The following is a 26736-nucleotide window of genomic DNA, read 5'->3' on the forward strand; positions in this document are numbered from 1 at the left end:
TTAGCAAAAAACCAGAATAGAAATTTCTAAATCTTATAGTATCTATAAAAACCCCAGAGAGGCCTGGCGTGGTGACTCATGCTGGCAATCCCAGCACTTTGGGAGGCTGAGGCAGGCGGACCACCTGAGGTCAAGAGTTGGGGACCAGTATGGCCAACATGGAGAAAGCCCGTCTCTACTAAAAATACAAAAATTAGCCGGGCTTGGTGGCATGTGCCTGCAATCCCAGCTACTCGGGAGGCTGAGACAGGGGAATTGCTTGAACCAGGGAGACAAAGGCTGTAGTGAGCTGTGATCGGGCCAGTGCACGACAGCCTGGGTGACAGAGCGAGATACTGTCAAAAAAACAAAGCAAAACAAAACAAAACACTCCACAGGTACTTAATGATGAAATATTGAATGCTTTTTTCTGAGATCTGGAATAAGAAAAAAAGGTTTACTATTGTGACTGCTATTCAACATTGGTCTAAAATGCCAAAACTTTGTAATAACTGAAAAAGAAATAAAAGTTATAAGAATGAAGAAAGATGAAATAAAACTTTCCTTGTTTATAGATGATAGATATGATTGCATACGTAAAAATTATGAAAGAAAGCTGGATGGAGTAGCACATGCCTGCAATTGCAGCTATTCTGGAGGCAGAGGCTAGAGGATCTCTTAATCCTAGGAGTTTGAAACTAGCCTGGCCAACACAGCGAGACTCTGCCTCAATAATAAAATAAATAAATAAATATATGAAGGAATATACACATAAATTATTAGAATTAATAAGTGAATTTAGCAAAATCAGCAAATTTAAGGTCAACATGCAAAATTAACTGTACTTCTATATAAAAAAATTATTTAAAAATATGCTATTTATGTTTATAGTATAATATATCAGATGTGGAAGAATATAGCTAAAGAAATATCTTCAAGTGTTCTATATAAAATACTACATAATAATGCAAGAGAAATTAAAGAAAAAGTAAATAAATTGAGGTATATATTAAAAGGAATATTAATTGAGCTCTTTACTTTTGTAAAAAATGATCTATGATTTTGCTATGAAAGTAAAATGTAAAGTTAAATGATACCTTTTTATGGTATCATACAATAAAAATAACATTTTAAAACACAGAAAAATAAAAATAATGCAAAATAAAAATAGTGCTGCATATTATAAAAATGTAAATTATACTTCAGTTAATCTAAATGTTAAAGATAATCTGTCCCCCTCCACCAATTCCTGTGAACTTTTTTGAGGATTTTGGAAAACTGATTCCAGAATATATATAGAAATAAGAAAGTTTAAAAATAGCCGAGGATTTAAACTACCATATATTGACACATTTTGCAGAGTTGTTATAATTAAGACAGTGTGGTATTGACATAGTCATACAAAAGTAGACCAAAGAAACAGAATAGACAGGCAGCAATAGACCCACACATGTATAGTCAGTTGATTTATGACAAAAGTGACAGTACAGTACAGTAGTAAAAGTGTGGTATTTTCAAATAAAATGTTTAAAAGTAAAAGAGAAATGAACACAAGAAACTTCCAGTAGAAAGTCTGTGTGAATTTATTTATAATTTTTATATGGAAGTAGTCTTTTTTAGCCATAACAAAAAATACAAAAACCATAAAGAAAATGTAGATAAACTTGCCTATAGAAATGTTTTATGAATTCCAAAGAGAAAAAAATTTAACTTTAGTGAGGAAATCTGACAAGACACCATACAGCTTCATGAAATACCCAGAGAATGGGTCAGAAAGAAGAGAAGAAAAATGAATCAGGGCACCATTTCTGCTTATGTGCAAATAGCATCTGAACAGAAGAAAAGCAGAGACCAAAGCCCCTTAAGTATTCAATGACATTGCCATTGTTTTAGAAGTAATAATCACTGACCTATTAGTCTGTCATTCATCTAGCTAAGCTAAAACTTTAAACTGAATAATATTCCAGGGTCCTAGAGGTTATAATATAACCATTTAAGCATATGAGTATATTTGCCTTTGCCATAAAGCATTTTAGTAGATCAAGTCTGCCATTTCTGATTTCATTCATCTATTATATAAATTTTAAAATATGTTTTAGTATTTCAGTAATTTATTTGAAGCTTACGGAAAAATCTCATCCAGAACTCTACTTCCTCGAACCTGACAGGAATTGCAGAATTTCTAGAAGGCTAAAAATATGAAACATCCAGTAAAGATATTTAAGACATTACTTCCTTCTTAAATTGATAATTTGTGCTAATGATTTTTTCCTAATGAGAGAAGAAGCAAAGAAACTTCTACAGCCAGAACATTTTTTGCAAGTCTTCTTAGAGAGTGGTGCTATTGTTAGGTTTAAACTTAGGGTTATTGACTTCCTATGTACAATGTAAAATAAACCAATTTGTTAAAATTATCTAAGTAGATTGTATCACTTGTTGACTCATGTTAGTCCCAATTTTATCTTTCAATATACGTTCTAAAAGGTTGATTTTTATATGCACAACTCAGACACGACAACTCTTTCTTTTAAAGACTTGTTCTCATAGTTGAGTTAGACAAAGAAAAGTAACCCATTCCCCTCTCATAACCATGTAAAAGCTTGTGATCTGCATTTTCAGCCTTGTCTTTTGACAGCAGCTCAATACTTAATGGTGTGTATTTAGATACATGCAACTTTGAGAGACCAGATCTATATTCATATTTCAGCATTATAAATTTTTATAACAGTATCTAAATATCTCATAATACAGAGACCATCTTTTATATAAGCATCCTATTAAAGGATTGTTCTTGTTACATACTCACTCATAGAAACTTTGGTTTTCAGTATCTTTCACTAAATTTTTCTGTTAGGGTGGCTTCCCAAAATTATACCTGCTTTATTATTCCGCTTGCTACTGCTTATCTCTATTTATTTCCATTTATATTTATGTTCTCTGAAGACATGAGTCATGTCTTATTAGTGTTTTTATTCTTTGTTAGTGCCTGGAGAGTGGTAAATGTTGTATGTAAATAATAGTTTCCTATGCAGGAAATATTAATGTCACACAAAAATTCCAGGAACCAGATCTCCTCTGCAAAACTAGTATTTGATCCAGCCAGTTCCTTTTAATTCATCTTGGTTTGTCTCAGTAGGTGTCCCTATCTTTCTGCTCACTGCTATTTGCTAAATTGCCTCTTGCAGTATGGAACTATCTGCTTAAAGCTGTAACTACTGACACTGAGCACAAATCACTCAGTCACTCCCTGATGAAGTCCAATCAAGTTGGTACACAAATGCACCTACCAAGATAATAGGCCAAATTTTGAACTCTGTGCTAAAGAAGAGAAATCTACGATCAACTGTGAGCCTGTGAACTTTTAAAATGGTTTGGTTTTATATGTTCATAGGATTTTACTAGTTTAAAAAGGCTTTGTAACACATGCAAAAATCATTCCCTCACTTTCAGCCATAATGATGATGTTATTAAACTTATTAAATGGACAAAATGGAAGGGGGTAGTCATGCAAATATTAAAACTTGAAAAGTTAAAAGTGAATTTCAAATAATTAAGAAAAAACGTGAAATAAAAATATTAAATAAATAAATTTCTAATTTTTTTCTTCACTAAGAATATCATATATAGATTGGAAACTCCAGATACTAGGTTGGCCAGGTTATTTTCGTTTTTATACCCACCCTCCAACTTAATGAAATAGTTAACTTTATTCAATAAAATCAAAGAGAAGATTACCTTACAGCTATATCCACAAGCCCCCATAGATGTATTACTGATAGGAGCAATGCTTTACAAAAGACTGTCAAATAATTCCATATTGTATATTCTACTTATTAAATATGTTATTTCCTATATGGACAGAGTTTTCTTCTTTTTTTCCAGAAATTTCTTCTTCCCTCATGATTCTTTATACCACTCTAATACCTAGTTCCTACACTTTTTGCCCAAAAAGGCATTTTCTTAAGCTTTCTTTGCTTCATATATTTCCTGAATTGATCTCCAAAATGTGTTTTTTCTTTCTTTCTTTCTATTTAAAGAACAAATTTCTCAACATCAGTATTGTGTAGCATTCTAGGGACAAGTAACAGAATACTAAGAATTTTAAGATGCAAACAAAATAAATTACTTAGCAAAAATGGATAAATTCTTGGAAATACAACCTATCAAGACTGAATCATTTAGAAATTAAGAAATCTGAACAGAAATAAAACCAGTGAGGTGATTGAATCAGCAGTCTAAAATCTCCAAACAAACCAACAGAACAAACGAAATAATCCCGTACTAGATGGCTTTACTGAAGAATTCTACCAGAAACTTAAAATAGAATTAACATAAATCCTTTTCAAACTCTTCCAAAAAAATAAAAATAAAAAAAGTCAGGTAAAGCTATTACAGGAAAAGATGTGCAAAATACAGCAAGGTAAATTCAGTAACACATTAAAAGGAATATACACTGTGATCAAATAGTATTTATTCCTGGAATACAAGTATGGCTCACCATGTAAAAATCAACCAAGGTAACACACCACATTAACAGAATAAAGGACAAAACTCACATAATTATTTCAATGAAAGCAAAAAAAAAAAAAAAAAAAAGACAAAATTTGACACCCTTTCACACAAAAAAACCACTCAACAAACTAGGAATAGGAGGAATCTACTTCAACCCAGTAAAGCCATGTATGTAAAAGTGACAGCTAACACCATACTCAAGGTGAAAGACTGAAAGTTTCTCCCACTCAGTCAGGACTAAAGCAAGCATGTCCACTCGTACCACTTTTATTCAGCATAGTACTGGAAGGCTTAGCCAGGGCAGTTAGGCAAAGAAAAAAAGTAAAAGGAATCCAAATTGTAAAGGAAGAAATAAAATCATTTATCTGCATAAATCATTTCTCTTCACAAATGACATGATCTTATATGTAGAACACTCTAAAGATCTCTCTGTCACACACACAAACACATTGTTAGAACTAACAACAGATTTTAGCAAAGTTATAGTACACAAAATCAACACACAAAAATTAGTTATGTTTCTATTCGCTGAGAATGATCAACGCCAAATGGAAATTAGGAAAGCAATACTATTTACAATAGAACAAAAAAGCATGAAGTATGAATAAACTGAACTAATGAGACAAAAGACTTATGCACTAAAAACTGTCAAACATTGCTGAAGGAAATTAAAGAAGACACACATAAATGGAAAGACATCCAATGTTCATGAGATGATTGAGAGCCTTAATATTGTTAAAATACATACTACTCAAAGTGATCTACACATTCAATGTAAATCCTGTCAATATCCCAATGACACACTTTTAGGAAATAGAAAAAAAAACCTAAAAATTCATATAGAATCTCCAGGGACCCCAAATGGTCAAAAAAACCTTTACACTTTAGGAGCTGAGGAAGGTTGTCACTTGAGGCCAGGGGTTCGAAACCAGCCTGGCCAACATGGTGAAACCCCTTCTCTACTAAAAATATAAAAATTAGCTGGGCATGGTGGTGTATGCCCATAATTTCAGCTACTGCGGAGGCTGAGGCAGGAGAATTACTTGAACCCACGAGGCAGAGGTTGCAGTGAGCCAAGATTGTACCACTGCACTCCAACCTGGGTGACAGACTTTGTCTTAAAAAAAGTGAAAAAGAAAAGTAAAGTTAGAGATCTCATGCTTCCTTCCTTCTAAACACAGTACCAAATTTTAGTCATGAAAACATTGTGGTACTGGCATAAAGACAGGCATACATGCCAATGCAGTAGAATCGACAGCCCATAATTAAAACCTTGTGTGTGTGGTGAAATGATCTTTGACAAGGATGTCAAGCCTATTCAATGAGGAAAGAATAGCCTCCTCAATAATTTGTGCTGAGAAAATTGAATATCCACATGCAAAAGAAAAAAATTGGATCCTTACCTTCCATGGTGTACACAAATTAATTCACAATTGATTTTAAAACATATAAGGCAGAAAACTAGATAATTCCTAGAAGCAAACATAGGAGAAAAGCTTCATGACATTGTATTTGGCAATGATTTTTGAATAACACAAAAACACAGGCAATGAAAGCAAAAATATACAAGTGGGATTATATCAAACTTAAAAGTTTCTGCATAGCAATAACAGTAAAAAAAAAAATCAACCTACAGAATAGGAGGAAAATCATATATCTGATAAGGAATATATAAAGACTAAATAAAGAAACCAGAATATATGAAGAACTGTAACTCAACAATAACAACAACAACAAGGAAAAAAAAACAAATAATATGAGTAAAAAACTGGGCAAATGACTTCAGTAGTCATTTCTCCAAAGATACGCAAATGGCCAACAAGCATGTGAAAAGATGCTCATGATCACTAATCATTAGAGAAAAGGAAATCAAAACCACATGAGCTCTCACTTATACCCATCAGGATGGCCACTATTTAAAAAATTCCAGAAAATTACAAATATGGGTAAGGATGTGGAGAAACCAGACCACTTGTACACTGTTGATAGGATTATAAAATGATGCCTCCAATGTGGATATACACATCCCCACTTTGAAAGCAGAATCTTGATGACATTTTTGCATACCCACAGCCTTTGCAGCATTATTCACAATAGCCAAGAGGTGGAAGCAACACGCATGTCCGCCTACAGATAATGGATAAGCAAACTCTGGTATATACATATAATGGAATATCATTTTGCCTTTAAAATACAAGGAAATTCTGTCAAGTGGTAAAACATGAATGAACTTTGAGGACCTCATGCTAAGTGAAATAAGTCAATCTCAAAAGACAAATATGTATGCTTCCACTTATGTGATATTTAAGAAAGTTAAATTCATAGAAACAGAAAGTAGAATGGTGTTGTCATAAGCTAGGGTGATGATGAAATGGGGACCTGGTATTCAATGGCCATAGAGTTTCAGCTTCCCAAAATGAAAATGATTCTGGAGATCTGTTGCAAAACTGAAATTTGAAAGAAAAATGTGTCCAAATTTTATTCATTCATCCAATAGATACTTGTCAAGCTGAATGTAGATATTGTTTCATTTTTAAGTCCAACAAAGTATTCTTGATTTGTACAGATATTCAATATGCTATCTCAAACTAGTGAAAATCTCTATAACATTGTTTTAAACTTGGGAAGATAAATATTTCATATTAATAGTAACAGGCACAAATACGAATAAAAGAAATATGCTAGGTGCTGCAATATACAACTTTGCCTTTTAATAAAGGAATGAATTCAGAAAAAAATGTAAAAAGCAGTTTATTTTCCAATCAGATAACATCAACCAATGTTTACTAGGTACTGGTATAAGAATTTTCAAAAAAAATAAAATCCCAGCCGGGTTAGCATTTGTACTATCTTTCATGTTTAGCAACAGCTGCTGCAAAATAAAAACTAAATAACATTTTTGACTAAGTTCTAAATGTAATGACAATTATCAGTCTCAAAGGCTTTCCTTCCTAGTGAAAAGAACATATTATAAATGAGAAAAACTGTAACGAATAAACATGCACTTACACACACACATACACACACACACAGAGGAGTGTGAAAAATGAGCCCCAGCCTCCTGTTCCCTCTTCCCTCCTCACTCCTGCTTTTGTTCTTCAGCTACTTCCCCTTATGTGGCTTTTTCCTAGGAAGCCCAAATGGTCACCAGTGCCAATGCTCTGGGCAGGCAGGCCCGGGCCAGGAGCCCTCCCGCTTCAGGCTCCAAGCAAGAGAGGAAAGAACACATGTGCAATGAATCCCAGGGCTTACATCCCCTGTGCGTCACTCCTTTTACTTGGAGATTATAGATGTAACACATTTAAAAATAAGAGCTAAAAAAAATCAGTTACACAGTTTTATTAATGAATAAGTAGTTTTTTTTTCTATCTGCACAAATGTACACACATCACTGTAAGTAAGGGATAACATAGATTGAAATAAAATAAATGTAACTTTTAAGTATGTTTTAATGCATTGAAAGTATAGTAAAAACATTTTACTTGGTAAAGGGCTCCTTAATCTTTTTTTTGTTTGTTTGTTTTTTCAAACCAAGGGATACATTGTAAACACTAAAATAAAATGAAAGAAAGAAAACAATTGATAAAAAATGACAAAAATTATTAGAAACTCTTTAAACCAATTCATTAAAACTGTGGAAAGTCTAGGTAATCAGGCTGGATTCTAAAGTTTCTGTATTAATTACAGTTTGAAAACTCTAGCTGCTTCCCAGTTGCATAACAACAGCGTTACTGAAAGAGCAGAGCATAGGTCTAATGTTGTTCATGATTATACAACTTCTTGAGCTACTGAATGAGTAATTTAAATAATCTTCAGCAATATGGGTAGAAATTTTGCACAAATAGGGATCTGGGGAGTTGTACACTGGGAAATGGGATCAAAACCCAAATATATATTTTTATAATATTACAGCCTATCCTCTTTTTTAAACCCAGATCCCTTACAACAAAAGAATACACAATTTGAGATGTTAAAGTGGGAGGATTTCTTGAGGCCAGGAGTTCAAGACCAGCCTGGCCACCATAGTGAGATCCCATCTCTTTAAAAAATTTTAAACTTAGTGGGCATGACGGCACACTCCTGTAGTTCCAACAACTCAGGAGGCTGAGTTGGGAGGATCACTTGAGCTTGAGCCCAGGAGTTCAAGTTGAGCTATAATTGAGTCACTGCACTTCAGCCTGGGTGACAGAACAGGACTCTATCTCAAAAAAGAAAGAAAAAAAAACAGGATATACAACTCCAGAGATACCACCACATTACCAGAATACTAGAATACTTCAGTCATATTAATAAATAGTCCACTGCATCATCACATTGTATGTTGGATGAGGCCACTCAGGTTTGCAGGCTTCCATTCCATTTTGTCAGGTTCCAACAGCAAAAGTTGTCTCAACAAACATATAGCTTTACCCTTTCAGGCATCTGGTATAATTGAGCTAAGAGACATGTCATCTCTTACTCTGAGCCTCTTGTGAGGTGCATTTATAATATCTGATTTTCCCTAATTAAAATTCATTTATTCATTCCTTTTTCTTCCATTTATACCCCAAATTTTCACCTTTGGAAGGGACATTAGAATCTACCACTGTGCTGGTCTAGACTGCAGACAGCAATATTAGTCTAACAGTACCTCCTCCTTGGTCCACTCCCTTTCATATGGGGTAAGGTTACATAGGTGCTGACCTAGTGGGCCATCTTTACTATCAGGCAGTATATATGCACTCATTCTTAGCTCCACTTTTGCCAGATGGGGTAAAGGCGCAACCTATCCCCATCAGGCCCTTAGGAATTTGGGCCTAAGGTTTAAAAACGTAGTTACAGTTTCTCCTTAGGAATTGTATATGCTTCCAACACTTGTGGTTGCAGCCTTGATCCTAGGACCACTGCATCAGGTAGGGAAAAAAATCAAGTGATAGTGGGAAGAAAGAAAAAATAGCATCATCATTATATCAGGATACTGCTCCCTTGGCAAGAATTATATAGCCACACCAGCATCATTACCCACTCCCTCATTTTCAGATCAACCAACAAAAATGGAAGAAAAGTCTAGTGGGGACATTCCTTTACTTCTACTCATGTTAAGCATGAACATACTCATGAAGATGTGTAAACCAGCCTTACGTGTTTTAATTTTATCTTATTTTAGACAACTGATAAACCAATTGTCCATTATAATTCTTACCAAACTATTACTCTGAGGAGGATATCTCTATGCGCACTGCTGAACACTATGAGCTGTACAGTGTGTTTCTTGGTCTAAAGAAATGATGGTTGGCCATCCAAATCTGTGCAATGTCTTTTATTTTCGTTTCTCTGTAGTACTCTGAGCACTTGCATCTTCTACTAGGAAAGCAAAGCCCAGTCCAGGGTGAGTGTCTATTTCTGTCAAGACCAATTTGTAGCCCCCTAGGGCTACCAGCACCAGTCTCTCTCACCAGCTATGTTCAGGGCCTTTTCACCAGGGAATCTTCCACATAGCTATCACCAGTCTGTCTCTCTGGCTAGCGAGCAGAATGCTTTTTATTGGCATTATTGATTATGAGCCTGTTCATGTTAATATGATGCAATATTCTAAATGAGTGAGCATTCAAACAGAATCGGTCCTATTTAGTGTATAAGGCACTGTCATTGCCAGACTTGTCTTGCTGTGAAAATTAAGAATGGATACAGCACTTTATGCAATTGTATTTTAATGTACTAAGGCACAAAAAAGAGTCCTACTAAAGGTGAAGATAAATGCCCTTTGCATTTTCTGTGTTTTCTGTCAGTGATGCAAATCCAGTGATGTGCTGGTCAATTTTAACAACTAGCTTTTCAGGGGTGGAAACAAGCTTTTATCTGTAGTTTTTTTTATGAGTTCCATGGTGTTAATATTTCCACCATGCCTGATTGCAATTACCAACATGATATCACTGAATGTGAACTTGAGAAATGGTATATAAAATTGGTTTCTATGAGGTGGTGCGAGCCAGATCCAGCACACCACTGTGACAACAGCAATCCCCAAATTTTATTGGAATTGAAGCTCCCAATCATTCTATGCAAGGCGTCTCCTATAGTTTAAGAGCATGTGAAGAGCTATGAAGATTTCTAATTCACAATTCTTGTTCTCTGTGTTCCAGAATTAAATATTTTAGTTTACTATAGATTTTTAAATACAAATATCTACTGCCCACATATATCTCTATTTTTTTTCCAGGGAAATATTCCATCAGATTCATGCACAGAACTTGTTAGATTCTGAGATCTGTTGACATACAAAGTATAACTTGTACCTCTATTTTCTCACAAATATGAAACCTAAATGCCATATTTTAAACATGAGATTAAAGGGCTCATATTTAAGACTATCCTGTTCTGGTATATAATTTGTGCTTTATTCATACTCCTCAATATTCATAAATGACAAAACAATTAACTCTAATGTCCATATGAACAGTTTTCAGACTAAATAAACATAAGTGAGTCCATAGGCAATAAAAAGAGCAAAAGATTCTCAGCTGAGCATTGCGATAATTTAAACATAGATGATGTGGTAGTGCTAGAAAGATCATCTCAGGGTAAATAACAATTTTGCTTTCCATATTCATGAAGCATAATTTTGACTCTCTATTTCATCAATTCAATAGACATCTTATATTTCATACCTTCATTTATTCCTTTTAAACTCAACATGCCCATGGCTTCCAAACTATCGTATTACCTCAAGTTAGTTAATCAAACTGTCCTAGTTTTCTTTTTTACATTGCTTACCATTTCTTCATCTCCTTGCTGGACTCTATCCAGCAATTTGGTCTCTGAAGAGCCAGTTATTCCTAAGAATCCATCCTTGGTCCACTGCCCCTCTTCAAGAACCTTCACTAGTTAATTTTTATCAACTCTTATAATTTGACCACTATGCAAATGACACCCAAATCTATGTATTCAGCTCAGAAATGTTCCCAATCATCATATTTGTCTACCTAACTTTTAGTCGGACACCTCTTGCTGGATATTCCACAAGTTGTGCAATAACAGGAAGGAACTAAATTGATTGCACATCTTCACACTAAAATCCATGTGTGTCTCTGTGTTTTCCACCCTGGTTGTACCATGATTAACTGTTTTACCTACCTTAAAAGCCCGAGAATTCATCCTGTAGAGAGCTGCTAAGATTATATATCTAAAGTATAAAATCTTCATACCATTCTCCTGCACCAAATACTCCATTGTCACTGCTAAAAAGTTATTTTTCTATCTATCATAAAGTAGTACATTGATTTCTAAAATGAAGCATACAGAGAAACTCAAAAAGTAGTATTTAAATGCATAAAGAAAATAACAGTTCTGGTTGATGTCTCATACTGGGATTACGGGAGAGAAATGGGAGTTGTAGAATAAAGTCCTGTCTATATGACTATCTCTCCATTTCTTTGGCATTTTCGAGGCACTGTGAGGAGCCCATGTGGATCCACATAGCAAAGATTGAAAGCCACTTGACTGCAGAAAAAAGTTAACTTCTTGGCATGGCATGCAAAGCCCTCTGTGACATACAACTTTTCCCCGCCTTAGCCTTCACAGCCCAGTGAGATCAAACCAATGGCAGTTATCCTGGGAACTATGCTGTTTGTCATTCCCTGTCTTCGATCATGTTTTGTGAGGAACTTTCTGAGACTCTCCACTCAATATCATTTGGATATACTATCCAGTTTAAAGACTTATATTGGAGGATATTTCACTCATTCATTTATTTAGTCAAACATCCATGCATGAACAAAATAAATAAAATTCTTGCTTTCATGGAGCTTACAAACCACTGGAGGAGAAACAGACAATAAGCAAACAAACACTCAAACCCTAGTAAATGAAGGACCGTTCAATCATCATTTATTAGTGCCATGTTGGCCGCATAATAGACACCCAAAAATGTATTAGTGAGCGTCTTTTAGTTGTCAATCACAAGGCTAGATGTTATCACACAACTCTTCATTTTAACTCTCAAAATTATGTTAAGAAATAAGTATTGTTCTGCCACGTTAGTAGATAAGAAGACATGGGTTCAGAGAGACACAAATTTACCTATGGCCACACAGCTGGAGAGCATGAATCTGAATACAAATCCAGAAATGTCTGATTTTAGAAACCATCCATGTTTATGATACTACTGACTTTCTTCAGTTATTAAAAAAATATACAGTCCTTCCTTAAGTCAATTCACATGTTCACATTTGTCGTGCCTCGATGGATTCTACTAAATTCTGTGAGGCTTAGAGGAAGTTTTACAAATGTAACACTTTAGAATTCAAAGGATTTCATCATGAGCAGTGAATCTGCAAAAATATGCTATCAGAACCCCACTGGTTTCAGCAGAAGGAAGGAACAGTCTCCTGCAGCATCTGTTAGAATAAAATGGCTTAGGGAAGGTAGGGGAAAGCATACATGATATACTGAACACCTGGTATTTAAGGCATTCTGTGCGGTATAAGCACCAAATTAAATCTTCATTTATTCACTTTGAAGATGCATATAGCCTTGCAGTAAGATTCTCAAATAATAGATGCAGGCTTCAAACATAATCACCAACATATGATTTCAAAGTAGTATGTGGCTGCTATAAGAATAAGTAGAGTAAACAATGCCACAAATTAGGCACTTGAGTGCCTGGACTGCAGGTTACTGCTGCCCAGATGCAGAAAAGTACTCCATACACTTTGACAGACAGATAAAGCATTTCCCTGTAGAGTCTGAATAAATTCTCTTCTTGAAAATACCAACATAAATTCTCAAGAGAAAACAAAACTAGAAAAGCTCAAGTTCATATTTGATTCCAAATCACCCCCTTTCATTCTTTGCTAAAATAAGGATACCATATGGGAATTTAGTATGATCTGGACAGGTATAATTGCCATCAACGGAGAAAATACCCTTAACATCATTTCATAATTATATCATCAAAATTTAATAACTTTAAGAATTGTCTCCTTAATAGAAAACAGAAAAAATAATTTGTTGTCTTTGTGTCTCATGTTTAAAATGAAACATCCTTCCAGGATCCTGTGTAAAAAAAGGTTATTTTTGAAAAAATAAACTTCTTACTGTTACTATATCAAACTATTGTAGTATGTCTTAATGCTTATACTTATTTGGTTTTTTTTTTTTTTTTTTTTTGAGATCAGAAACTGTTGCTTCAGCAATTTTTGTTTTCTAAACTGTAAAAACAAATTATAGTAAATACTATTTTAAAAATTAATCTCAGCTTCCACATACACTTACAATCTGTATTTTGAAATTTATTTTATATATAATTTAACCAAACCATATATGTAATTCTATATAATAATTTTTTTCATGTGATATATTACGAACACTGACACTACTTTCAATAGCTGCCTAATATTCTGTTGAATAGATATTCTATAGTAACGCAATCTTATTTTTGAATATTTAGATTACATTCAGGGTTTCTTCTATTATTAATGCATTTGTCTAATCTGTAAGATTTTCAAGCATTTTATGTATTTAAAAGTTTTCTTAGTGATTTAAAAAATGAACATATAGGAAACTCTACTAGTAAACTTTCTTATTTTCTATATTTTCATATTTTAACATGAATATGTTATATATTTAGATATCTCACATATCCATGTTAGAATATGTCAGAATATGTTAGATATTTAACATAAATATCTAAAGTCTTAATTTTATTTGTATATATTATACAGGCATCAATAAAGATTTTTAAAACCACATTGTTTGCTAAATTCATTACATATCTGCAAAGTAATTCTTCAAGACAAATATTATTCTCATTTCACAGATAAAGAAATTTTTCTAAGTGTTTAAACATTATTCTCCTGGCTTACTAAAATGGGTGTCTGCTGGAAAAGTTGCAAAGGAAAGAACAGCACAGGTTTGTGGGGAGGAGCCTGAATTCTGTCTCAGACACATTGGCTTCACATTGCCTTCAGGATACCCAAATGGAGTTATGTGAATATACAGATTAGGCAGGTGAACACACAGATTAGAAATTTGGAAGAGCAGATTCTTCGGAAGACACCAACTGGAGGGTCCCCAGCTTGTAAGTAGACTTGAAGCCATAAAACCAGAAGGGATTATCACAGTAAAATATGCAACATGTAAGGCAAAGGGAGACAAGTACAGAATCTTGGAGCAGCAGATGTACTTGGCATAAAGAAGAAATAAAACTTGAGACACAAAAAGAGAAAAAAGTAAAAGAAAATACCAGTAGGTGAAGTTTTAGAAATCAAGGAAGGAGGCAATTACAGGACAGAACATTGATCATTCAGTGGATGATCAATTGGTGATTAACTGGATGCCATTGGCTTGAAAGAAAGCTTCAGTGTTGTTCTGGGGCTGAAAGGGGATTTCAGTGGGTTGATGAGCAGCTGACCCATTTAATATGAATAACTATTTTAGAAGACAAATGTAGAAAACAAGAAAAACATTTTGCTACTCTTTTATTAACTATAGTAACAATGCTACTACCTAGGCCGGTAGAAGGACAAGGCAGTTTGCCATGGAGATATTCAAACAGGCCTTCTAAGTAAATACAGCCCTGAATTCAGCCCATTTCTATGAGAAGTTGACACTGAATGTTTTCTCACCATCAAAAGTGGACACGTCAGTCAGAAGGGGCAATAGATAAGACCTGTCCATTAACCTACATTCCGAATGAGTAAAATCAACAGCAAGTACTCCTTTGTCATCTATTTTGTTCAAGGCATTATTAACTATCAAATCGTATCAAACCATGAGCTATTAAACAAACTAAACTAAGAAATATTAAAATTTGTAAGAATCCAAATAGTAACTTATGATTATGACAGCGGCCTTTTCCCATCTGCATGCCATTTCTGTTTGTCAGGAGCCAGAAGAGAACAGTTTGAAATTTGTTAATATATGATTCTGAAATATCTGTATTTTTAAAAAATCAAAATACTATGTGGTGTTGAGGAAAGTTGTGCAGACATTACTGTCTCCATATTCCCTCACTGGGAGACCTTTAAACTGTCAGTCTTAATGTTTACCCCCTGCTGCACTGCCACGAAAGGCTTACGGAGGAAAAGTGCAATTGTGATTTCTTGACATCCACAGATAATTACTACTACTGCTTGAATCCAAAGGATATAATCTTTGCCTTTCTTTTGTTTAGCATAAAAGCACTATTTACATCCCAACTTTCGTTATATTTTTAAATTAAAGCATTATCAGCAACTACCAAAATAACATGCAGTCTATGGAATTCTGTTATTCACTATATTCAGTACTAAACTGTGTAAAAAATATTTTTAATGGCATAAAATGAACAAACTTAGTGCCAAGTAGAAAGGCACGTGTTTAGCATAACAATTCCCCTCTTTCCCAAGACCTTTCCAAAACATTGGCATGACTACATCACCCACAGCTCTGGAGTCTCAAAGAGGATGGACTAATAATATGCTGCAAGTGGAAACTATTAATTTCCTTCCTTAGATAGCAGGGGTTCTTCTGCCTTCTCACTATAGTATTCATTCACTCATTCATTAATTCAAGAAAAAATTACTGAAAATCAATGTTACCCAATATTTTATTTTTTAGGACCCTAAGCACTCAGAAGAGTAAAATAATTTCTGCACTCAAGGCTATCACACTACAGTAGGGAAAGGTGTATAAACAGTTGAGAACTGCAGCCTGAAAATTCCACAGTAAGAACATTTTTCCTCTGTCACTCAGGCTGGAATGCAATAGTATGATTATAGCTCACTTTAACTTAAAACTCCTAGGCTCAAGCAATCCTTCTGCCTCAGCTTCCCAAGCATCTAGGGCTAAAGGCACATGACACCATGCCTGACTAATGTGTGTGTGTGTTTTTATTTTGTGTGGAGATGGGGGTTTTACTGTGTTGCCCAGGCTGGTCTAAACTTCTGGCCTTAAGTGATCCTCCTGCCTCGGACTCGCAAAGCACTGGTATTACAAGTATGAGCTACTACACCTGGCCTATTTAACTGAAGACGCACTATGGGTCAGATTCTGGGTTAAGTCTTGAATGTGAAAAACAAACAAACAAACAAACGAAGTGTCAAATTTACAACTTCAAGGAGTTCAGAGTCCTGAACATGAGACTTAAGTTAATCATATAGTCCTGATCTTGTCATGACACAACTTCTACCTACTCCTGGTTCATCACTCTGCTTCAGCCTCCAAGCCTCATAAGGCCCCAGCTGGCTCTCATTTCAGCAGCTTTATACAATTCTGCCTTTGGTGGAAATACGCTTTCTCCAGATAGCACCATGTCTTGTTCTCTTATTTTATCCAGTTATCTTTTCAATTATCTTCTCACAGTACTCTCTCTAATAATCTTTTTCAAGATAAAAGGATGACATGTTCACCGGTCATGTTTCAAATATTTGTCTTCAAAATATTTATTGCTACTGAAATTATACTATACATGGTTTTTTTTTTTTTTTTTTTTTTTTATTTTCATATCTCCCCCACCAGAATACAGATACCATTAAGGCTGGAACTCAGTTTATTAGTCGTTGAAGCTTAGAAGAATGTCTGGTATGTGGTAGACTCTTCCTATATATTTGATGAAACAATAAATGAGTTACACGGCAATTTAATTATGCACTGAGATGCTGTGCTAGGAAAGTCCAGGATATTACAAGAACATAATAGATGTGGGGGTAGGGAGATATCTGAAAGGTCACCTGAAGAAGTGACATTTTGACAGGTAAGTTTAGGTCTGAAGAATGTCAAAAAGTTAAACAGGCAAAATTATAAAATTACCATGATTCATGGAATCTATATGAAGATAAATGTAATGAGAGATTTAATCAGTCACTGAAAATCATAATATATAATCCATGAAAAATAGTAGCTAATATTTATTGTGAATTCACGGTGTTCCAGGCCCTATTCTAAGTGCTCACCTGAATAAGCACATTTAATTTTCTCAGCAACCCTTAGGAATAGACACAGTCCTCATCCCCAGTTTACAGAAGAGGAATTTAAAATAGAGAGAGGAGAAGCAACTTATTAATCATTACATACACAGCAAGTGCTAGAGTTAGAATTTGAACGCTCGGTCTGTGGCTGCAGGTCCTGCGTTCTTAATTACAATTCTGTGGGAAGACTAAGTATAGTGAAAATAAGTTAATTCTTCCCAAATTAATTAATAAATGTCATGCAATTCCCAGTAGGGTTTTAGGAGAGTGTAAGTTTGCAGGGAAGAGAACCTAAGATAGAGTGTCTGAAGTTCATTTGCAATTAATAGCCAGTTGGGAAAGCTAATAAAAGTTTGAGAAAGCCATATGCTTAGGATGTCAACCATGAAAAACATATTCAAAGACTGGAAGAAAATATTGCAAACAGAGATCACCTGCGTTTTAAGATTATGGCTAGTTTTGTGCTTTTTTATGCCATAATTGTCTGTATTTTCTCATTTTCTTATTTAATAATCATAAAATTAAAAACCACTTCATATTAATGCAAAACCTTAAGAATAAAATAAAATTAATAGCTTCGAATAATCCCACGTTGGACGATAAAGCATTCTGAATATTTAAAAATGATAACGTAATACCAAGAAAAAGTCTTAACTAAATAAATATGTACTGCATAGGGACAAAATAAATGAAGAAGAAGTGCGTGGCCTGGAATGCCAGGCAATTCAGAAGCACAGGAAATGTACTAGTCTGGAGTAATCGCAATAAATGCTTGAGTAATTTATAAACAGTGTGAAGTTCAAGCATTGTGAAAATCAAGAGTCTTATTTCTGTCTGGCACAAATATTAATATAAATGACTTGTATTGTCAAATACAAGTACCGGCACATTTGCTTTATTGAATATATAAAATGCTATTTGACATCAGCATATTGCTTGTATGTTCATTATATGGTTAAAGTCATTGAATTTTTGTAATTATCCTTTTTTAAATTATTAATTTACTTAGAAAAACTATTTCTCATAGACAGCACAAGAATTTTCTCTTTTCCATGCTGAAATTACTGATAAGATGCATAGAAATGAATATGGCTTTATGTTTTATAAAAGCACAAGTGAAATTGCAATGAAGTTACTCAGAAAATAAACATATAAATTGAGTACCAAATACATACCAGATATGAAGCATAATGCTGGCCACTACCATGTAATCAATTCTTCTGAGTCCAGTGTAAAATCAACCATTTTATTAATAATTACAAATTACTTTAGATTCCATATCCTTAGATATAATTCTATAAAATTCTTATAGAATGAGCTACAATGATGGTATTGATGCAAAAGTGAAAGTGACAATTCGAAATGTTATTTATATAGAATATTAAATTGTATCCAATTTTTTACTTTGATATGAATGTATTAAACAATTTTAATATTTGTTAAAATGTCAGTTTTAGTAAAAGTTTATAGTTTATTATATACCTAATTCTTAAAATATATGGAGAGTATAGATATAAATATAGAGATAGATACTTTAAGAATATATATATTTTATATATATACAAAATATGTCTTGTCTCTATATTTACAGATCTACAGAGAAAGAAAATTCCCACAACTCCAGGTGCCATTGCTACCCAAAATTTACAGATAACAAAAGCTTAGAGAAAGAATGATTAAGTAACTTATTCAAGTTCTCACAGCAGTATGTGGTAGAGACAACTATGGTAATGAAACAGTCTGCTCTAGAGTTCATAAGCTTCACCACTTTGCTACACTGCTCAGGTTAGTGAAAATTTGAGCTTCCAAGGTAACTGAGATATCAGGACTGTTCATTAGCTCTTTTACCAGAATTTTAGTGATTTCATACTTTTTTACATTGGGATTTTCCATTGGCTTGAGATAGAAAAATACTAGAACCCTCAGATATTGTAAATGACTGAAAGATATAACATGTGTAAGAACATTTCCTACAAAGTCTGGACCTTACTATACATTCAATAAATGTGAACCACAGTTGTTGTGGCTGTTGACTCTATAAATCCTATAATTTATTACATTAAAGTTCAACATAATATATCTTGCCAAGAGCTTACCTCATTTTTAGATTTCTGTATTGTTCTTAAAGAGAATGCTTAACCCTGAGATATACAGAACGATAGTATCTGAGTCTTTTCTTTTTCTCTCACAACCTAGGAAATCTTGGCTCTATAAGAATACTAGCAGATGGAATACTATGCAGCCATAAAAAAGGATGAGTTCATGTCATTTGCAGGGACATGAATGAAGCTGGAAACCATCATTCTCAGCAAACTAACGCAGGAACAGAATATCAAGTCACATGCTCTCACTCATAAGTGGAAGTTGAACAAGGAGAACACATGGACACAGGGAGGGGAACATCATACATCAGGGCCTGTTGCTGGGTAGGGGGTTAGGGGAAGGATAGCATTAGGAGAAATACCTAATGTAGACAACAGGTTAGTGGGTGCAGCAAAGCACATGTATACATACGTAACAAACCTGCATGTTCTGCACACGTATCCCACATGTATCCAAGCATAGCAATAATAAGAAAAGAATACTAACAGATTTTATAACTTCCAATTGGGCTATCTGGTGCAAGCACCATTTTTTTGTCTGAATTGCTATAATAGCCACTTAACTGCTGTTCCATCTTGAATTCCTCCTCTTTATAGTATATTCTCAACACAGAGGCAGGAGCAATAATTTTAAAATGTAAGTCAGTTCACATTAGTTTTCTGTATAAAACCCAGAAACTTTACAATGGCTTTGAAGGTCCCATATAATGTGGCTTCCTTCCACTACTTGCTCACAACAATTTGGCACACTGAACTCCTTATCCTTTCTCAAACACTCAAGGGTGTTGCCTCTTTAGGGATTCCACATTTGCTTTTCTCTCTGACTCCAAAGTCCATAATGCATATAACTACATTGCTTAGTCTCTCAGCTGCTTCCAAGTTCTAGCTTGAAAAGATTATCTCCTCACTGAGGTCAAACATGATACCGCTATTTCAAATTGCAAATTATATGCCCCTTCTTGCTAACCTGTCATTCTAGATCATCTCACCCTGATCTGTATGTATTTTTCTATTGAACTTATCACCTTACAACACCCCATATAATGTAATTATTAAATGTTTATTATGTAATTGATTATGTTTCCCCCTAAGATAAGCTTCGACAAGGGCAGGAATATCTGTTTTGTTCACTGGTGTATCTCTATGTGCTTAGAAAAATCTGTAGTAAATAATAGCCACTCAGTAAAGTCTTATTTAATAAATGGATGAATGGATAATTGAATTCCATACATTTTATTCAACAACTATTTATGGAGCATACACTTACATGTGTAATTTGGACAAGAAATTATGATGTTCAAAAGTTTCCATATGATGATGGTCATCAGTATAACCTTTTCCAGGAAATGGCGAGATGAATGATGAAATGATGAAATGAGATAATGCTTTAATTACCATTGGAAGATTACCACAGTTCTCTGAGATATGGGAGACTCCTCTTTCACACTGATGAACTCTGAAGGATAGGGTATTTGAATATTCCATCTTTTTTACCCCAAAAATTAACACTTACAGTTAATTTAAGTAAAACTATGAAATGGGAAAAATATAAATCCATCATAAAACTGTTCAAGAGACACTTTGAGAAAACATTTGCCTTAAATATAGAACACATACAAATATAATCAAACTGCATAATGCAGAATTTTCTGTTATTTTGAATCAATTATTCAGGCAACATATTTATTTTCCACATTTCAATAGTTTTATAATCTCCTGATCAAAAAGTAGGGAAGAGAAATGAGGGTGGATATCAACTATCCACCCAAAAATAATAAATTATTCTTTAGTTTTGGTAGATAGCAGAAAATTCAAAAAAGAAAAATGATGGAAATGAAAAAGGAAGGAAGAAAGGGTGAAATAAGTAGGGACATAAAAGTAGAGAACATGCTGAATCCTGAGTTTGATGTGCCACATTCACAGAGACTGAGGTCCCCTTTAGCAAGTCAGGAGATAGGAGGCAAGACTATTATTCTTATGGCTATGAATAATTACTTCACTTTTGCCACCAGTTGACAAAATGAAATATCAATAAAATAATATACAGTATATAATAAATGTTTGCTCTACTTTGGGTCTATCTAAGTAACTGATAAAACCTTCCACTATATGAAGGGGTTTATATAAGTTTCTTTAATTTTTAGGCAATATATGCTATGACTTCTTCCAAATTAAGAACAAACTTGGTAAATATTTTATTTTAGATAAATGTTATACAATTTTCAGGGATGTCAAATCAATTAGATATAACATATGCCATTCTCACTTAACATAAATTCATATATGAGCTCAAGATACAATAATTTTTTAAAAATAAACTTAACTGAATCTAAGATGTGCCAAAGACAAGGGTCGTAACATCTGTGTCATTAATCTATTTTATTTGAACATTTCTACAAACAGAAAATTTAAATTAAAGCTTTTCTCTTAGAGTTGCCATGCTAATTTTTAGTTTTACCTAGAATTGGATATATGCATTTCATCAGACAACCGGCTTATTTGGTTGTTATGCAATATGTCTCAAATCATAGTACTATTCAAAAATGGATTTAATGAGCATAAAAATCTCCTCATCAGCAACAAGTCCAGAACCTCATATCTATCTCTCTGTCCTTTTGTGATTATAACAGAAAAATTGAAAAAGACAACCTGTTTTCTACTATTTACGTGACAGTATAATTGAAAATTACCTTGATGGAGTCACTTTATTGCGTAATAGTTTAATGATGTTTAGTATACCAACACAAAACCTTAGAGTAAAATATTTTCTGCAATTGATCTGACATTATACACAATCAAACCAAAACTGCCATCACATCTATCTGTAACACTATGATTATCTATCATTATTGTCATTATCACTCTCGTCAATGAAACTCACCAGCTTTGAAAAAATAAAATCTAACAATATAATGAAGATTTAGATTTCATCTTACTTGTAAATATATATCCCAAGAAAAGTATATAACAATGACATTTTACTTGTAACTGAAGCAATAACAAAAATCTTTAAGATACCTTACACAATTTTGTCAAAACTTAATGCACTGAAGAAAATTATGACATATTGCCCAAACTGCATTCATTTATAATCAGGTAGCAATAATATCTGTCCTCTAATCTTCTCCTCAGCTGTACTGTCTCTGACTACTCCCCTTAATCTAAAATTACATGCCCCTTCTTCAATGAGAACCCCAGTTGCATTCTATTAGTGGTATACATTGTGGTAATGGTTACAATCATTTATCGTTTCATTAGCTCCCCACACTACACTGTAAAATACTTTAGGGACCGAATCTAGTTTAATTTTTGAGGTAATATTTGCCTGCCTGCCTAAAGCTGAACCCCTATAATTCATTAGTAAGAAAGTCCTGATTATATTCTAGGTTCACCCCCATGCACTATGTAATCCATGGCTGAGTGATGGTTTTCCTGGACCAGGGGAAACCATGGATTGTAACTACATATCCTAGTTCACTTCTATTTCTAACGACTGGTTTAGGTATAGGTGGTAGACACAATGTTGGACAATGAGAATATAGGGGAAGCCTGCTGGGTGACTTCTGAAAAAATATTTAATAAGCCTTAAAAACACACACACAAGAAAGAATTGACTACTGCTCCTTCGGAGACTTTGGAGTCTGTATGTGATATCTATAATGGGGCAAGGACTTAGCAATTGTAAAGGGAGTTTGCCAGAGAAAATAAAGGTTAAAAAACCTGGTTTCTTGCCTGTACTATTTGCTGCTGAATCACCATTCCCAGAGTTGTGTGTCCTCTTGGTATGAAAGATAATTTCTCTATGTTTAAGCCAGTATGTTGGTGTTTTCTGATACTTGAAGTCAGAGGTGTCCTACATGACATAGATTTTTTCCACTTAATTAAGCAGGACCACAGAAATGGTAAATGAATATTAACCATTCACTGTTTCACTGCAGGATGTGAATATTAGATGGGAAAATTTCATGGAAATATTATCTCATGCATTAGTGAGGCACATTATGGGATTTTTGAAACTCCTCCACTCTCAGTATGAACTTTCAATAATGTTCCAAGAAGTGTAGTGCGTTATAAAGATGATGGGTTGAATCCACAAGGCATTTATCTTTTGTCTTAATCACAATAAATTTTTAGATTGAGGAGGGAAAAAAGCAGAATATTAAATTGCTGCTACTTTAAATTTTTAGTACTGAATGTAAGGCTCAGTTAAATGTATAAAGCAAACATCACTAAGTATTTCTATTTAGATTCTGATATTAAAAGATAAAACCTCAATAGTTGTTTATAAAGTTTTCGTTGTGACATTCAAATTTAATTAACAGTCTCTTGATGCTAGACAGTGTGGTTTATTTTCAAACACTGATTTATAAGGAGCACAGATTCACAGAGAGTGGCAGATGAGGTAGGATATTACATCAGATTCTTCTCAAAGAAAATATAGCACAATGCTCAGATCAGCCCTTTTTCCTTTTAAGTCAAATGCCATCATCTTTCTAGATTATTACCAGGCAAGAAGAAAAGGACTGCATATGTGACAGACAGCATTGTTATTTTGTTTGCAGCCAGTGGGTAAGTAGAAAATTGAAAATACACAGGTGTAAGAAGTAGCTTTGTGATTTCTATGCAAATCTCTTCTGCATGAGTTTATTAACCAACTCATCATTTTCATCAGGTTATTCATCAGCTTCTTTAGAAGGTTTCAAAAATAAATAATCAAGGATAACTAGAAAATATCAGACACAATGACTAGATCAGAACTAAAATATATGAAACTATAAAATTTCTCTTTCGAATTATTTTTCCTCTGGCTAAAGACATATACAAGAATCTGCCACTAGTTAGAAATCCTTATTTTATTAACACATCGAAAGTGGAGGAGATAGTAAATACTTAAACCTTAAAGTGTTTGTATGTTTTCATCCATTAATTCTATAACTGAAAATGTATTCCAAATTATTAGTGTAGAAAAACATTTTTTAGTAATATGTTCATCACAGCATTATAACAAAACAACTTAACATCAAAATACTTGTCAAACTATGGGTGACAAGGTCATGAAAAATTGTTAGATTGTAAATTCACTGAGTATATGAGCCACATCCATCTTCCTCACCTGTACCACCACATTGCCTGGTATAGACTAAATGCTAAGGAATCCTGATTCATTCACTCACTCCTGCATTCTACTCATTCATTCAAGGACCATGATTTTTGTTTGTTTTGTTTTCTTTTCCTTTTTTGAGATGGAGTTTCTCTCTGTTGCTCAGGCTGGAGTACAGTGATGCAATCTCAGCTCACTGCAATCTCCGCCTCCCTGACTCGAGTGATTATCCTGCCTCAGCCTCCCGAGTAGCTGGGATTATAGGCGCCCGCCACCACACCCAGATTTTTGTATTTTCAGTAGAGATGGGGTTTCTCCATGTTGGCTAGGCTGGTCTCGAACTCCTGACCTCAGGTGATCTGCCACCTCAGCCTCCCAAAGTGCTGGGAATACAGGTGTGAGCCACCTTGCCCAGCCCCCAAGGACCATGTGTTAAGCCTTGCATCCATTTCAGGAACTATGTGAGCCACTGGTGGTACCAGGCAGATTAAAACACAATTTTGTCTTTAAAGGGCTAGGGCTGGTGATATGGTTGCTGAAACAGCTGGGGTAGGAAAGAAGAAAAACATGTAAAAGGGTGATAAAGTGCTAAAGCTCCTCAGATATCTGACACTGGTTTATGGAGTAGATAGTGGAAATATATATCTCCTTGACAAAATGAGAAGGGTTGAAAACAAAAGAGATGGAATTCACTTGATTCAAAGAGCAAGAGGAAATCAGGGCTGCTACCTGAGAAAATCAGTCACATAGGCAGGAAGACAGAGCTCTGCTGGTCACAAAGTCAAGGAGAGTGAGGATTTAGAAAAGGGTTTGACAAAGAAGGACCCCAATAAATATATGTTGAGTAACTGTAGCAAAGACGTAGGAGAAAATGATTTAGTGATGTACATTTCCTTATGTTGGACAATTTCTAGAGCTGCTTTTTCTAGACTCTCCTGATTTGCTGTTGTTGTTGTTGCTGTTTAAATTTGTAATATGAATGCAGATGAGATATATTGGTGGCTGAACTAATCCTTGCCACTGCTGAAGCCTCTTCCTAGTTTGATGTTCAGAATTCCATAAAGGAGAGAGATTTTTCTGGTGCACAGTGAGCAAAAGGGGAGTGGAGCTTCAACATCTACTCTGTAGAGAGAAGGCCTATGTGAGCAAAGCAGCAAGCCTTGATAAATGTCTCCCTGTATTATTTCTATTTACTTTTCATCTGAGAAGATATTGAGGAGGGGGACAGCAGCAAACTTCCCAATATAGTGTATCTCCTGAGATGTTCAAACATAAAAAATTACAAAAGAAAAAATACCAAGCAGTTTAAGTTATTTTGATTTTCATATATCCCACCACTGCTTTTACTTTCTTTATTTGTTTTAACATGATAATCAGACTATCATAGGGCAAAATAATTCGGTATTTGAAATCTGAAATGAAATTCAGAAGTGAAATTGCAGATGGCATTGATAAAGAGTTTAAGACACAATAGTCCTCAACAGAAATCATATTAATACATATGAAGAATTATCATCAAAAATATTTTCATTCAAGTTTGACTTTTGAACGCACCTGTGAAAGATTCAGTTATAGCTTACTTAATACCCAATTAAGCCATAAATAGAATGTGTGTGTTTGTATAGTTTTCATTGAGTAGTAAGGGCTACGAATGTGAAACATTGAAATCATAAAAGCTTCCATGGACTTTTCCACAGTGCTTTGTGCCACTCATAATAAAATCCAATAATTAATTTTAGAATCAGCATTCAGAATTCAAAATGTATTTATTTTTTATATTGTCTGTAAATAAGGTTTTATTGAACACAGATCTAAGTGTAGAATAGAAAACTATAAACTCCCAACAAAGAAGATGATAACAGAAGAGAAAATCTAGATGACCTTGGCTACGACTACGACTTCTTTTTTTTTTTTTTTTTTTTTAAGTTCCGGGATACATGTGAAGAACGTGCAAGTTTGTTACATAGATATGCATGTGCCATGGTGGTTTGCTGCACCTGTTGACCTGTCCTTTAAGTTCCCTCCCCTCATCCCCCATCCACAACAGGCTTTGGTGTGTGTTGTTCCCCTCCCTGTGTCCATGTGTTCTCATTTTTCAACTCCCACTTATGACTGA

General features: G+C 34.2%; 1 protein-coding gene and 1 long non-coding RNA gene across 3 annotated transcripts in view; one reads left to right on the forward strand and one right to left on the reverse strand.

Annotated features, from left to right (window-relative positions):
* Positions 1-2177, forward strand: part of LOC105500036 (uncharacterized) — a 33591-nt gene extending 31414 nt beyond the window's left edge. Inside the window, exon 4 of the long non-coding RNA XR_011624743.1 lies at positions 2079-2177. This is a non-coding gene — a long non-coding RNA (uncharacterized lncRNA). The remainder of the gene's footprint in view (positions 1-2078) is intronic.
* Positions 1-26736, reverse strand: part of LOC105500037 (proline rich 16) — a 317629-nt gene that overhangs the window by 55197 nt on the left and 235696 nt on the right. The window lies entirely within an intron of this gene.

The sequence above is a fragment of the Macaca nemestrina genome, chromosome 6 (genome assembly GCF_043159975.1).
Source record: "Macaca nemestrina isolate mMacNem1 chromosome 6, mMacNem.hap1, whole genome shotgun sequence".
In the NCBI taxonomy this organism is placed as follows: Eukaryota; Metazoa; Chordata; class Mammalia; order Primates; family Cercopithecidae; genus Macaca; species Macaca nemestrina.